At 36.2% G+C, this 12665-nt stretch overlaps 1 protein-coding gene across 2 annotated transcripts in view; it reads left to right on the top strand.

The window, feature by feature from the left end:
- The first annotated feature begins 655 nt into the window (after nt 1-655).
- The window catches only part of LOC140155043 (serine/threonine-protein kinase SIK3-like), a 57732-nt gene continuing 45722 nt past the window's right edge, over nt 656-12665 (top strand). The window contains exon 1 of one of the 2 annotated variants that reach the window (XM_072177726.1): nt 656-822. The gene's annotated coding sequence lies outside the window, so the exon portion shown is untranslated. The remainder of the gene's footprint in view (nt 823-12665) is intronic. The other variant, XM_072177727.1, reaches the window with a different exon arrangement.

The raw sequence follows: 12665 nt of genomic DNA, 5'->3' as shown, positions 1-12665 counted from the left end.
CAGTATAATTTCGAGTTCAAATGAATGCGTTCATCATGAATAATAACATATTTTTATTTTAGTATCAAAAATCGACTATGGCATAGTCTAGATATACCTGTAGTATATAGCGCATTATGTCTGTCTGGCATCCCACACTCTAAATTACAAGGATTTTAAAAATAAATCCTTAAGGATTGTAATTAGGGACAAATCAACTGATTTTAGATTTAAAATTTATCTTATAGATTTGGATGTTATATTTTAAAGATTTAATTTTAAATCTGTACTATTTTATTTTAAATCTAATACTTGATTGGTCCCTAATCACAATCCTTTAGGATTTATTTTAAATCCTTGAAATTTAGAGTGCACTGGTTTCTTTTGAATGGGTATAGCAGTTCTTATCCTTTGCAACATCAATTTTATGGTATTAACAGTTACAGTGAACGTATTATAGGCCTATTCCCGAGAGCTCCCAAGGGACAAGTTCATTGGCTTCTTTATGCTTTTAGCCCGGCTTTTAGGCCATTTATTTTCTATAGCTTTCTATAAAGAATCATGGCTATAATCATACTGTCATGACTGTAGGGATTTTGTACGGCTTCGTTTTGGTCCATTACTGTTGTCTAGTGCAATTTGGCACTGGCAACGCAATAACAGGAACAGATTCAAGATGGCGGCGAAAGGAGCACGTCCGAAAGGGCGAGTTCTTCCCATCCTTCGTCGTCGGGAAGAAGTCGAAAACCTCTCACTGTAGGGGATTACGAAATAGAGAGGACTATTGGGAAAGGAAACTTTGCTGTAGTCAAATTAGCCACCCATGTCATCACAAGAACGAAGGTAAGACAGGACTTGAAAACTACTGTCAAACATGATTGATGTACTACGAACTACGTCTACGTTCATGAATTCAGTTGCATGGTTGATTTGTATGTCATGTAAACAGTACATTGTAATATTCTGACATCCGCTGCACCGATTCCTATCATTCCCCATCATCGGCATGATCTTGATATTTAAACAGCACGCAGTCTAGCTAGTACTGTGGTATTAATTGGATACTGTCCCTCTAGTTCACCACATAAACTTGTATGGCTCAAAATTCGAAAAGGGGTATAATCCTTCTTGTCTTCCATGAGCAACCGCATCACATCGGGTATAATCTTCCTTCCAGGAGCAACCACTGTGCATGATTGACGGGCTATTCCATTGCTCGTAATAGAGTACGGTAGTGTATTTTAAGCGACAATGCTGGATGGTGCACGCGCAGTACACGATGTGCAAGGTAGACTTTCGCCATCGAGGGTGTGTGTGTTGGGGAGGCGTGTTGTCCGAGATGTTAGGAATTATTTAATAATAGTTATTAATATTGGAAGAACGTTTTAAACTTTGATTTAAGGCATCATATACGATTTTATACTATTTTAGATTTTCAATTAAAAACAAAATAATAAAATAGCATTTAAAAATTATATTAATAGGCCTATTTATTATCGCACGCCATGTTAACAATAAAGAAATTGGCACACGTAGTTTCCGATAAAAATTTGGAAAACAAATTAATTTAAAAAAAAAAAATAAAAACAATCTTTCTTAAACCAAATTTTCATGGAATTGAGGGCCATCAATAAACCAAAATGCACCCCGAATCAGTCGCACATCCCGTGAGCCGTAGTAGCCTAGGCCTACCCTCCTTTCCACCCGTTGCCCTAAACTAGACCGTACGCGTAGGCCTATTAGGCCTAACCGCCACGAGTATTTTTTTTTACCTGTGGGCAAGCACACCCCTACAGTCGCAATAGTTCTGGCCCAGATAGCTTTTAACTCACGCCCAGTAATAACGTACTTTCATCAAGTGATGGCGCTATAAGGTTTACCACGGAAGCTGTTTGGTTTACCGTGGAAGAAGATTATACCCTATATGCAAAATTCGGACCGCTCGCCATTAAGTTTACTGCTTTCTGTGTTTTGAAATTTGTTGACGTTTTAACGATCCCCGATTCCCGGTCGATTATTTTAGCTGTGTCACGTCACATGCATGACGCTGGTGGGTACCAACCAAACTTCAGAAGAAAAAAAAACCTCGATCGCCAATAACGAAGTGATATCATGGATATGGGACTTATCATGATTACACAGAGATATTTCTTGCCAAAATTTGACCATTTCTAGGCAAGTTGGCCCTACTTTGTCTGCGTTATGTGAAAAAGGACAGTCTTAAGTAAGTATAAGTGCAACGCTTTTGATGTTTTGATGTTTCGGGAGACTGGGAGGATCATAATAAAAAATGATGGAGCCTATTCTTGACTGTGTAATATTCCTTCATCACATTGCCGTACGGTAACAGTCTAGTCTTATACGATGGACAGATAGTATCAGTTTGTGAATGAGGACATCGTATAAGTTCCTTGTACTAACTGTCCCTCCCTAGTTATGATTGACAATTGAATTGTCGATGTGCATGTGACGATGTGTGACTGCAGCCGGAAGATGTTTTACTTTAGTCATGTTAGTAAAACTAAAGTTAATTCTTTATTACTTCCGTGGTCCGAGCTTTGCGCCAAGCGTAGACGAGCGTACACACAGAAGAAATAAACAATCACACTGATTGGCTGATCAACGGACTTGACAACAAGCCGGTTGACCCATTGGTCGTCGGCGCGGCGCGTAGTAGGCGACCTTGTCACTTCTACGCGATCGCAATTCACCAGCGCGTACCCGGACCACAGAAGTAATAAAAAATTAACTTTAGGTGGTGCGTATACTGATGCATGGCCAAAAGCGTAACCGTCCCGGCTGAAATCCAGAAATGTTTTGCTCTGGTGCTATCACTTCCGGGTTAAATTCTTATTAACGCAGCCTGTCGCAGGATGAAGACCATGCTTTTTGCGAAAAAATCAGCGGACAAGAACCGGCCCTTTTCCAGCAAAAATACAACTTATCACTGAACTTAATGCCTAGGATGTCTATGTAGTATAGTCACGATTATGCACTTTCAGTTTCCCACGCGTTTGAGCGTGAATTGGATTAGCGTACTTTTTCGATGTCTAGTGAGCAAATTTTTCATTATTTTGAGAAAATGATGTCAAATTTTCTATTCTATATTGTTTGGTAATAATGTCTTTTGCCAATAGTATGTTTAAAGTTGTAATTTTGTGTTTTTGATCGCAAAGATCGGATATTTTCGTTCGATTCGAATACTGAACCCTTCGCAAGGGTGCCGATTTCGCAGAACTTTGACGATAATTTTGCCTTTTTGGACACTTAAATGCTTTCGATCCTTAATTTTGTTTCAACCGAGTCTTAAATTATCAAGCACAATACAGTTGGTACCACATTTATATACATTGATGAAATTTTAAAGATTTTTTTCAAGTTTCTAACGGCGCAAATCGTTAAGTGTGTATTTCCCATTGACATCCAAAATGGCGTAAGCCAGTCCTCAATATACATAGGTACGGCGTATATAGGACTGGCAAGCGAGTCTAATGTAGTATGACACATGATTGACATTTCGGTCAAATTTTAATTTGTTTATTCTTTGCCAAATTCTTTGCCAAATAGTATAATTTTAGTAAAAATATATTCATCCCCCCATGTATTAATTAGTAACATATATTTTAGTAACAACTGTCAGGGCAGGTTACAAGGCCCAAGGATCATCATGGGTAATATTTGCAGATAGACTTGGAGATAAATACGGGGAGGCTTAGGGTCGTGCGCCATGAAATGGGGGCCAAATGCGTTAGTACTAAAAAATTGAACAATTTACATGTGTTTGTACTTAAACTGATCTAATTCATAAACTGTTCATCAAAACCCTATAAAACTATATACCACTGTCAAGCTTAGAGTACCGGTACCAGAAATACACACATACAAACAATTGGTCAATATACAGGGTGACACAAATGTCATATAGGGTGGAAACTGGAAAAGTTGAATTTTGGTTCAAAAAGTATAAAACAACTTTGTTCCTCTACCTCGTATTTACTAACTTAAAAACTTTTTTTGCTAATACCCTTTCAGATCAGCCCTCGAATTAACCCACGACACCCATGGCATTTTGCCGTGGGTGCCCATCCCCATTCCCCACTGCCGTAATGCCCTCAAAATATGTCCTTTACCCAAGGCAGTCACTTGCCGTGCCCTCTAATGAAATTGCCGTCGGTGCCCCAGCCCTGCCCCTTCATTATAAAATCATCTATCAGACTGTTTGTGTGTGTTTTCTTCACATTTGAGAAATTGCCTTGGTGCCCTTCTCAAATTTTCAACAGTTGCCATGATGCCCTCTTGAAATATTACAAACTGCCGTGCTGCCTTGCCTTTTCAGTGAAAATCCAAGGCAATTGTCAACTTGCCCTAAAAAGTTGGCCGTGCCCCTACAGATCCTTAATTCGAGGTCTGTTTCAGATGTGCTAATAACATTGTAGGCTTTTAAAAAAAGCAAACATGTAATGATGACTTGTGTTGCCTTACTGAGATATAGGGTGTTCAAAAGACATACATAATTTTTATGATTTTTATAACATTATCAATCAAAACTTTTTTCCTTAAGGTCCTACACAAAAACCAGTGGCATGTTTGAATTCGTCATCAAATTTGCATCAAGAAAATGTTAACTTTCACAGCAGTAGGGTAACTCCTTCAAGAAATATGATAGTCAGAACATTTCGGAGCATAAATAAATACCTAGTAGGCCTACAGTAACGTATAGGAAAAGTCTAGAAACCATGACACAGAATGCAGCACACTTGCAACAAATTAACTTTACTTCAAACTAGACAGAAATACCAAAACAATGGTACCGGTACATAATCCATCTCAATACCTTGCTGGGTTATGAAGTTACAGTAAAAAATGTATTTGAGAGTCACCAAAAAACAATATTCTCTATACTTTAACACATGCCTCATCCGTAGGCTCCTCATCTGTAGGCTCCTCATCTGTAGGCTCCAGGCGACATAGGACACGCGACACGTGACGTTCGAGGCTGGCGAAAATACAAGGCTGACAGCCCCATTCAAAATACACGGTTAGCAGTTATAAATTGAAAAACAACATACTTACAGTGTGGTACATTGTCGCATACCCACGGTTTTAGAGTAAGATAATTTTGCTTTGACACCACATAACAAATTTAGAATTGTTTGTGAAGATTTCATGATTATGTGTTAATCCAATGGCGACGTCAAAAATGGCGATATCGCTTCCACCCCCGCCTGCGTAGGCTCCACCACCCCTGACTTAACATCCTTTGATTGGCAATATCTCACAATGTACAAATAGTATGGAAGTTTTACCTTCCACAATTTTAGCCAGATAAATAAGCAAGAAAATAAGACCAAAACCAGTTTAGTACCCCTATCCATTCTTGAGATATATGACAAAATGTTTGGGGAAAAATAAAAAAATGTAACACCGCCACCTTTTCCTATACCCCAATTTATGGCGCATGACCTTAGCCCAGGTAATCACATCTCTCCGTCACTACGATTTCCACTGTCCTTCTCCGTACGAAGGTCTGACGCTCCTAGGCATATCTGGTCCAGGGTACACAGTATCCAATTTTTAAAAACAAAATATCATTTCTTACCGTTCCTCACGTGAAGATAAGACTTAAATAAAACAGATTTAGTGCATGTGTGAAAATTTGGGTACCGTACATTTGAAAGTGTATTAAATGACGCAAATTTAATCTCGGAGAGATAACACGGTCATGACAGTGGTGAGGAAATTGCTTTTTTTTTTGCTGTGAATTATGCCGATTTGATAAAGAAAAGAGATGCAGGAAGTCTTCATAGTGTTATTTTTAAGGATAATATCACAAAACTGAACATGTGAGTACTTTTATCAATGCAGGGTGAACCTTTTAAAACTGCGACATGAGTTCAGTGCAGCTGCCTCCACGGGTGCCCTGCTTTTTGCAATTTAGTACGGAGGTCATGGCCCTGACAGTGTTGCCAGAACTTTAACATGGCAACACTATAGAAATTCCCAGGCATGACACTTGACCCAAGCACGATAATTAACATGTTTCTTTGACCCCATAAATGATATTTAACTTTACCAGAGCACCCAATTGGAGATTTGGACTACCAAATCGCTGGTTGAGTAATCCTTGCTTTCAATGCAAAAGGGACCGGGATGACAACAATGGAAATATTGATTATTTCTGCAGGTTGCTTTCAAGATAAAAGTACTGAGTTTGACATTTTAAGAGTATAAAGTGAAAAAGGGTGAAATCAAAATGGAAATTGTGACAAAACTATAATACATAGACCCACACGATGTGCCTTACAGAGGTGGGAAAAAATCTTTCTCTAGCAAACTACCTTATTTCGTCAAATAAACGCCCTCGGGGGCTTTACATTTGCCCAAGAGGGGCATTTATTCAAGGTCAATTTTAGCACGATAATTCCCGTTAAAATCATTAGGTAAACTTAAAACGCATGCGCTAAAATGACAAACTATGAACTAGAAACACTGACTTCTGGTTTACTTCGGGTTTCAATCCAGATTTTCGCCAATTATTGACGCTATTTTCAACCATGTGGGCAACTTGGTAATGGTAAGCTTACTTTACAAGATAGCATGGAAATATCAGCATTTTTGAAACATCTTGGTTGAAAAAATTGGCGGAGGCGTTTATTTGAGGGGGCGACTATTTGACTAAATACGGTATATTAGTTTGAAAGACTAAAAAATGTATTTCGAAAAAAGCTTGCAGGCAAAGTTAAAGCCTATAAAAATCAAAAATCTTACACTAAAGACACACTTTCATGCCTAATTTTAACACCAGAATTTTTTTTAAATGTATATCCAAGCACTATATTTTTTAAAAATGACATTTTTGAAGGAAAAAATAATATTGCTTTATATTTGACAGAGAAAATTAATTTCATAGCAAAAAGATATATCTCTGAATTGTGCTGATTTTAACATGTATCGATTGACAAATAGCGACTATGCTAGACGGTCCCACAGTCTCGGTTCCATCTCTGGGTAAATAATAATTATTTTAATTATTTATTATTATTATTTATTATTAATTAGAGCTAAAACCACCTTCTCCTTCACTCCAAAGATTAAAACCAACACACCACTAAGCCCTAACTAATGGCAACAAAGTTATAGTGCTCCTGGAGCACTGTGCGTCGACGAAAACTCAATTAATCTACAAACCAACTTGTTTATTTTTTTATAATAGCTCTCCTAATCTCCCACAGTCTCGGTTCCATCTCTGGGTAAATAATTATTATTTTAATTATTTATTATTATTATTTATTATTAATTAGAGCTAAAACCACCTTCTCCTTCACTCCAAAGATTAAAACCAACACACCACTAAGCCCTAACTAATGGCAACAAAGTTATAGTGCTCCTGGAGCACTGTGCGTCGACGAAAACTCAATTAATCTACAAACCAACTTGTTTATTTTTTTATAATTCAGTATCGAAGTTACGTAATGTTACTATGCCAACGGGATCACGCACCTGATTAATGAACTACGATCGAAACAATCACCACACAAAGTATATGGTACTCGAAGGATATAAAAAATAGCGTGATCCGGTAACCAAGAGAATTACGTAACCACTTCGATGCTGAATAGCTCTCCTAATCTCCCACAGTCTCGGTTCCATCTCTGGGTAAATAATTATTATTTTAATTATTTATTATTATTATTTATTATTAATTAGAGCTAAAAGCACCTTCTCCTTCACTCCAAAGATTAAAACCAACACACCACTAAGCCCTAACTAATGGCAACAAAGTTATAGTGCTCCTGGAGCACTGTGCGTCGACAAAACTCAATTAATCTACAAACCAACTTGTTTATTTTTTTATAATAGCTCTCCTAATCCGAGACTGTTCGGTTTAATAGTAAACTGACTTCCAAATAATTATCAAGCTATGTAACGTGACTGTGGCGTCAATTATGATAGCCCGCCCCATTGTTAATTCAAATATGGTAGGCACATAACATGCATGACCCAGTTCTATTATCATTTTGCGTGCGCATTGGTTATGATCAACAGACTATCAATGAAAACTCATTTCAAATATCGCCTTGCTTGCTGAGCTCTACATTGATTGGTCAGGCTGAGTAGCCGCTTACACAAGTCTTACACAAACGGCAAGACAGTGAGACCACGGACGTGATATATATAGAAAACTTGTCTGACCCAGGATGTAAAAGTGAATTCCCACGAAATGCTGGGAACTGGAGGTCAATTTGCCTACAGATTGGAAGGATCCATGTATCGGGCTTATTTAATCTACATTACCAGTCGTTCTCCATGGACCCGAGGGAGGGTCTACGACTATGCATGACAATAGAAGTTTTGAGTGCTATCTCCTTTGTATTGTGCATCATCAACAGGGGTAGCATTAAGGCCCGAAAGTCAGGGGTTGTTTTCCCGTGTTTTTCACTCCAGAGCTTGCAAAAAATCCAAATACATGGGGTGAAAATTGAATCTCGGGGGTGAAAAATATTTTGCAGTGTAGTAAGGTCCAAAAGTAGAGGGTCAGAGTTCACCCCGAGCTTTCACATATTCCCTATATAGAGAGTGAAAAATTAATATTTTTAAATTTATGGGGTCATTCACCCCCGATCGGGGGTTAACGCTACCCTGATCATCAATATCCTTGTTAATGTTAATGTTATAAAGCCGAGAAATCAAGCTTCAACAAATGATTGTTATGTACAAAGGTATAGGGCTCTGGTTTTTTTAACATGTATCAAAAGTGTGAACTGAGAGGGTAAAAATGAAATTGACAGAAGACACTTAAAATATGTCATTTCTCAAAGCAGATGACTTGAATTTTATGAAAATACAAAACTTGGAGCTTAATTCTGTTCATTTGGTCTGTAAACTTTGTAGACCCTTTGGCCAAATGAGATTTTTTCATAAAAAAGCAACTTGTTGCCAAAGCTAGATATTGCTTACTGTAATGCCCATTAGTTACCAAATTAGTTGTCATAGGAAAATAATGAGTCCAAGTTACTATTGACCAAATATGGCCATTCTGCGATCACTTTTAGGTAACTTTTCAGGCATATGAAACTGAAAAATGGGCAAAATAGCAGGTTTGGTGGTCAAAAATATGCTCTAAGTGTAATTAATTTCATCCACATATATTGCTAATTCATATGTGAACAAGGTAATGATAACCGAGTACTGACATATCAAAATAAGTTTGATAATGCCTTTATAGTAAAAATGTAACTCTAGATACTTGTGGGTTTCGGATGTTACATTATTTTGTTAACATGCATTATTTGCAGGTATCTGGCCCTATTTCTAAGCACGTATATTAATTCGAAAATGTAAATGATAATCACTGTCAGATGATTAAACCTATCACTTGAAAATCTAATCATCATTAAATGATATTTTCATCTTACTGACATTTTTTTAAATTTAGATGTATATACATGTGCTGATATGGCATTTATTCATACATTGTTACCCACATCCTTATTGTAAATGTGCACTAGACATCATAATAAACCAAAATAATTAGCTTCCTGAAGCATTAAGTTGATAATACAAAGGGCTACACCTTTCTTACAATCATAATCAGGCTTTCTAAATGTCTTCCCAACTTCAGAGTGTTTCGGATGTTACATTACGTTAACATGCAATTGCAATCTAATTGAACTTATTGAGGGAAACATTTGGGACATTTCATTATTTTAGCATAATATCAATCACTTTGAATCAGAAAACCTGTTGAAATTATTCAAATGATTCAAAATATGTACAAATACGTGTATAATTAAAGGCATTGATTCGGATGTTACATGATGTTAACATTTTTACAAAGTTTGATGGTTGGAAGTTGAATTAACAAACATGAGATCATTGCATATACAACAGGTATGTTGCCATGATGGACACTCGGAAATTTTTTAATGCAAGGCACAATCATTTATCATTTGCACTAATTGCACACATATAAAATATGCAAAAACTGATCGTATTAAAACAGCTCATAAGTCTGTGTTAACAAATAATTCCCATGAAACTTGTCTGTTGTAAGAGTATTTTTATTAGTGGTTAACTTGTTTCCATTGATAATTTATTGTTTTATCTGACATAATGAAGCTGTATGAAGCATAGTAAGTATTTCTCCTGGTTCGTTTATGGTATATGTGCATAGTGATTCCAATATAGGCCTAACACATGTACATACTTTTATATTTTATGTTAAAATGATCACTTTTTTATGAAAATGCAGCTTTTTTCAATTTTGAAATAAATGATTATGACAAAATTGCTACTTAATTATTTTCAATAAGTTTTAGATATCATCTAATGCTAAAATATTATAATGTTTATTGAAAATACAACTTCATTTTGGACTTGTTAACAAAAAATGGGTAACATCCGAAACACATTTTAAATCAAAGTATTTTGCTCGTGTAATGGAGAAATATTCAGTGTAAGTTGCTTTTCAAATTTAAAATAAATTTCTTAGGACATGTGTATATGTCAGTAATAAAATTAATTTGAAAGGAGTAAACCAAATTAATTATCTTGCTTTTTATCTTATGTGTTATGCATAGAGACTATCGATATTGTAGAGCTAACAACTTGTAATTTTTTCCACTAGCAAGATTTACAAAGGTGAAATGGAGTCAGCAATATTAGGAAAATGAGGATGTACACCATATATACTAGAAATTCACATTCATTTTAGTATATATTCTAAAATCTTCTTACAATGCCCTGTTATTGGCCTCACTTTCCGTTAACATTTTGCCTTGTAACATCCGAAACAAACTTGACATGTTAACAGTTTGCACACTCAAAGAACAAACCTGGGTATGGTAAAAAATATTTCTACTATGGCCTTCCCATGATTTCCAATCCATTTGACCTTTTATTTCCCTCTAATTAAATTTCTTCAACAAAATGTCACTCTTTCTGTCTCGGATGTTACATTTGATTCGGATGTTACCATTGTTAACGGAAATGTTGTGTGGCCAACATTTTACATAAAGTCAAGAGGAAGTGAAATCATTTTTCATTTAGATACTTGTTGTCATGTCTACTTCAACTTAATAATGAAAATTCAAAGCTAGTATTGTTCTTCATATAACTATAAGACAATATGTATTCTTTCGGATGTTACAAAACTGTTAACGGAAAATGAGACCCATTTAAGTAATGCTTCACCATAATTTGAAAACATTCAACCGATACAAAATTTGCACTTGCAATTATTTATATTGCCCTGAGGCAAACATTTAAAGTATTTGTGTATGTTTTACATGATAAAACAATCACTTAGACCATGTTAAAAATAGAGCAAGATTGTTAACGGAAAATGTAACGTCCGAAACATAATTTTCAAGTGCTCAAAATTTTTTCATGTTAGAAATTATTTAGGTAAATCTTGGATTTCTTGGATCTTGTACTAACATGTGTTCATAAAATATTGAACAGAATACTCTGAGCTGATCTGGTTTTATTTTGTAAACAAAACAAATTAGTCACTTTTGTTAGGTTGACAAATTTCCGTTAACAATTGGACATTTGGTCTTGTCACAAGTAAATAAAGAAAACTGGGACAAATTTTGTTAAGCTATGGGAGATTAGCCTAGGTCTACACTACATAAAAATATAAAAAGTTATCCGGAAATAGGTCATGTGTTTCTGCTGGGGTCTCCCAAAGTGTCATTTAGCCTTTTGATACATGTTAAAAAAACCAGAGCCATAGGAAACCTCACTTTTAAAAGTACATTTTCTGGGTGAAGGAAGCATATTTTTCAAAATTATAAAATGGTCCCAGAATGGTTTTTTAAAGATATTTTCAAAGGTTGTAGTCATCAAAATCAATATGTGTTGAAAAGTTTCGACACAACATTTGTTTTTACTACAACAACCAACATTTTTTGGTCATGATTTTTTCTGAACATTTCAAGATTTATGCAATGCATTTTATACTAAGCTTACTCAGTAACAGCGCGCAGTGCACATTTTTATGGTTGTCCTTCGGACAACTGCCTACAGCATTTTTGGTTTTCAGACATTCATTTTGGTTGTCCCGGACAACCACTTATTTCGAACACTGATGTAGGGCTTAATTTTCCCCCAGGGGGGCCATTCACATAAATGGTCTGTACGCATGCGTGACCAAAAAAACAAGTAAAAAGGGGTGTTTTTTTAGACAAGGCAAGTTACGCGCGTGACGCATTTACGGTCTAAGAAACACTGATTTTCAAGAATAAGGGTAGTTTTCTAAATCTGAACAACTTGTTTTGGGTACCGTACCTTTTCAAATATTTGGTAAATTACGAGTCCAAAAAGGGTACATTTGTTGCATTTTACTAGCCAAAAACTCATTAGGGGGGAAATTCTATATTAAATTATCTTATTAAGGGGCTAAATTTGCTGGTAGGGTAAAACTTGTTTAGGGGGTGTTTGAAAAAAATGGTCACGCATGCATACACTGTGATATTTGAGTGGCCCCCAGGATTTCCCCCTTGATCTATATTGTTGTTTTTCTATCTTCTGTAAGGGGCTTATTTAATTAAGGGTTTTTACAGTGTGGAATCCCTATAGCCTTGACGTTGAACCTGGACCCCCCGCCGTGAGGGGCGAGAGTTTCACTCACTCCGCTTCACAAAAGTTCAGGAAATTTTTTAGCAACCCTCAGGCATCTCTGA

The sequence above is a fragment of the Amphiura filiformis genome, chromosome 6 (assembly GCF_039555335.1).
Source record: "Amphiura filiformis chromosome 6, Afil_fr2py, whole genome shotgun sequence".
Classification (NCBI taxonomy): domain Eukaryota; kingdom Metazoa; phylum Echinodermata; class Ophiuroidea; order Amphilepidida; family Amphiuridae; genus Amphiura; species Amphiura filiformis.
Note: the sequence above shows the minus strand (reverse complement) of the source record. Positions and strands in the feature narration are given on the sequence as shown.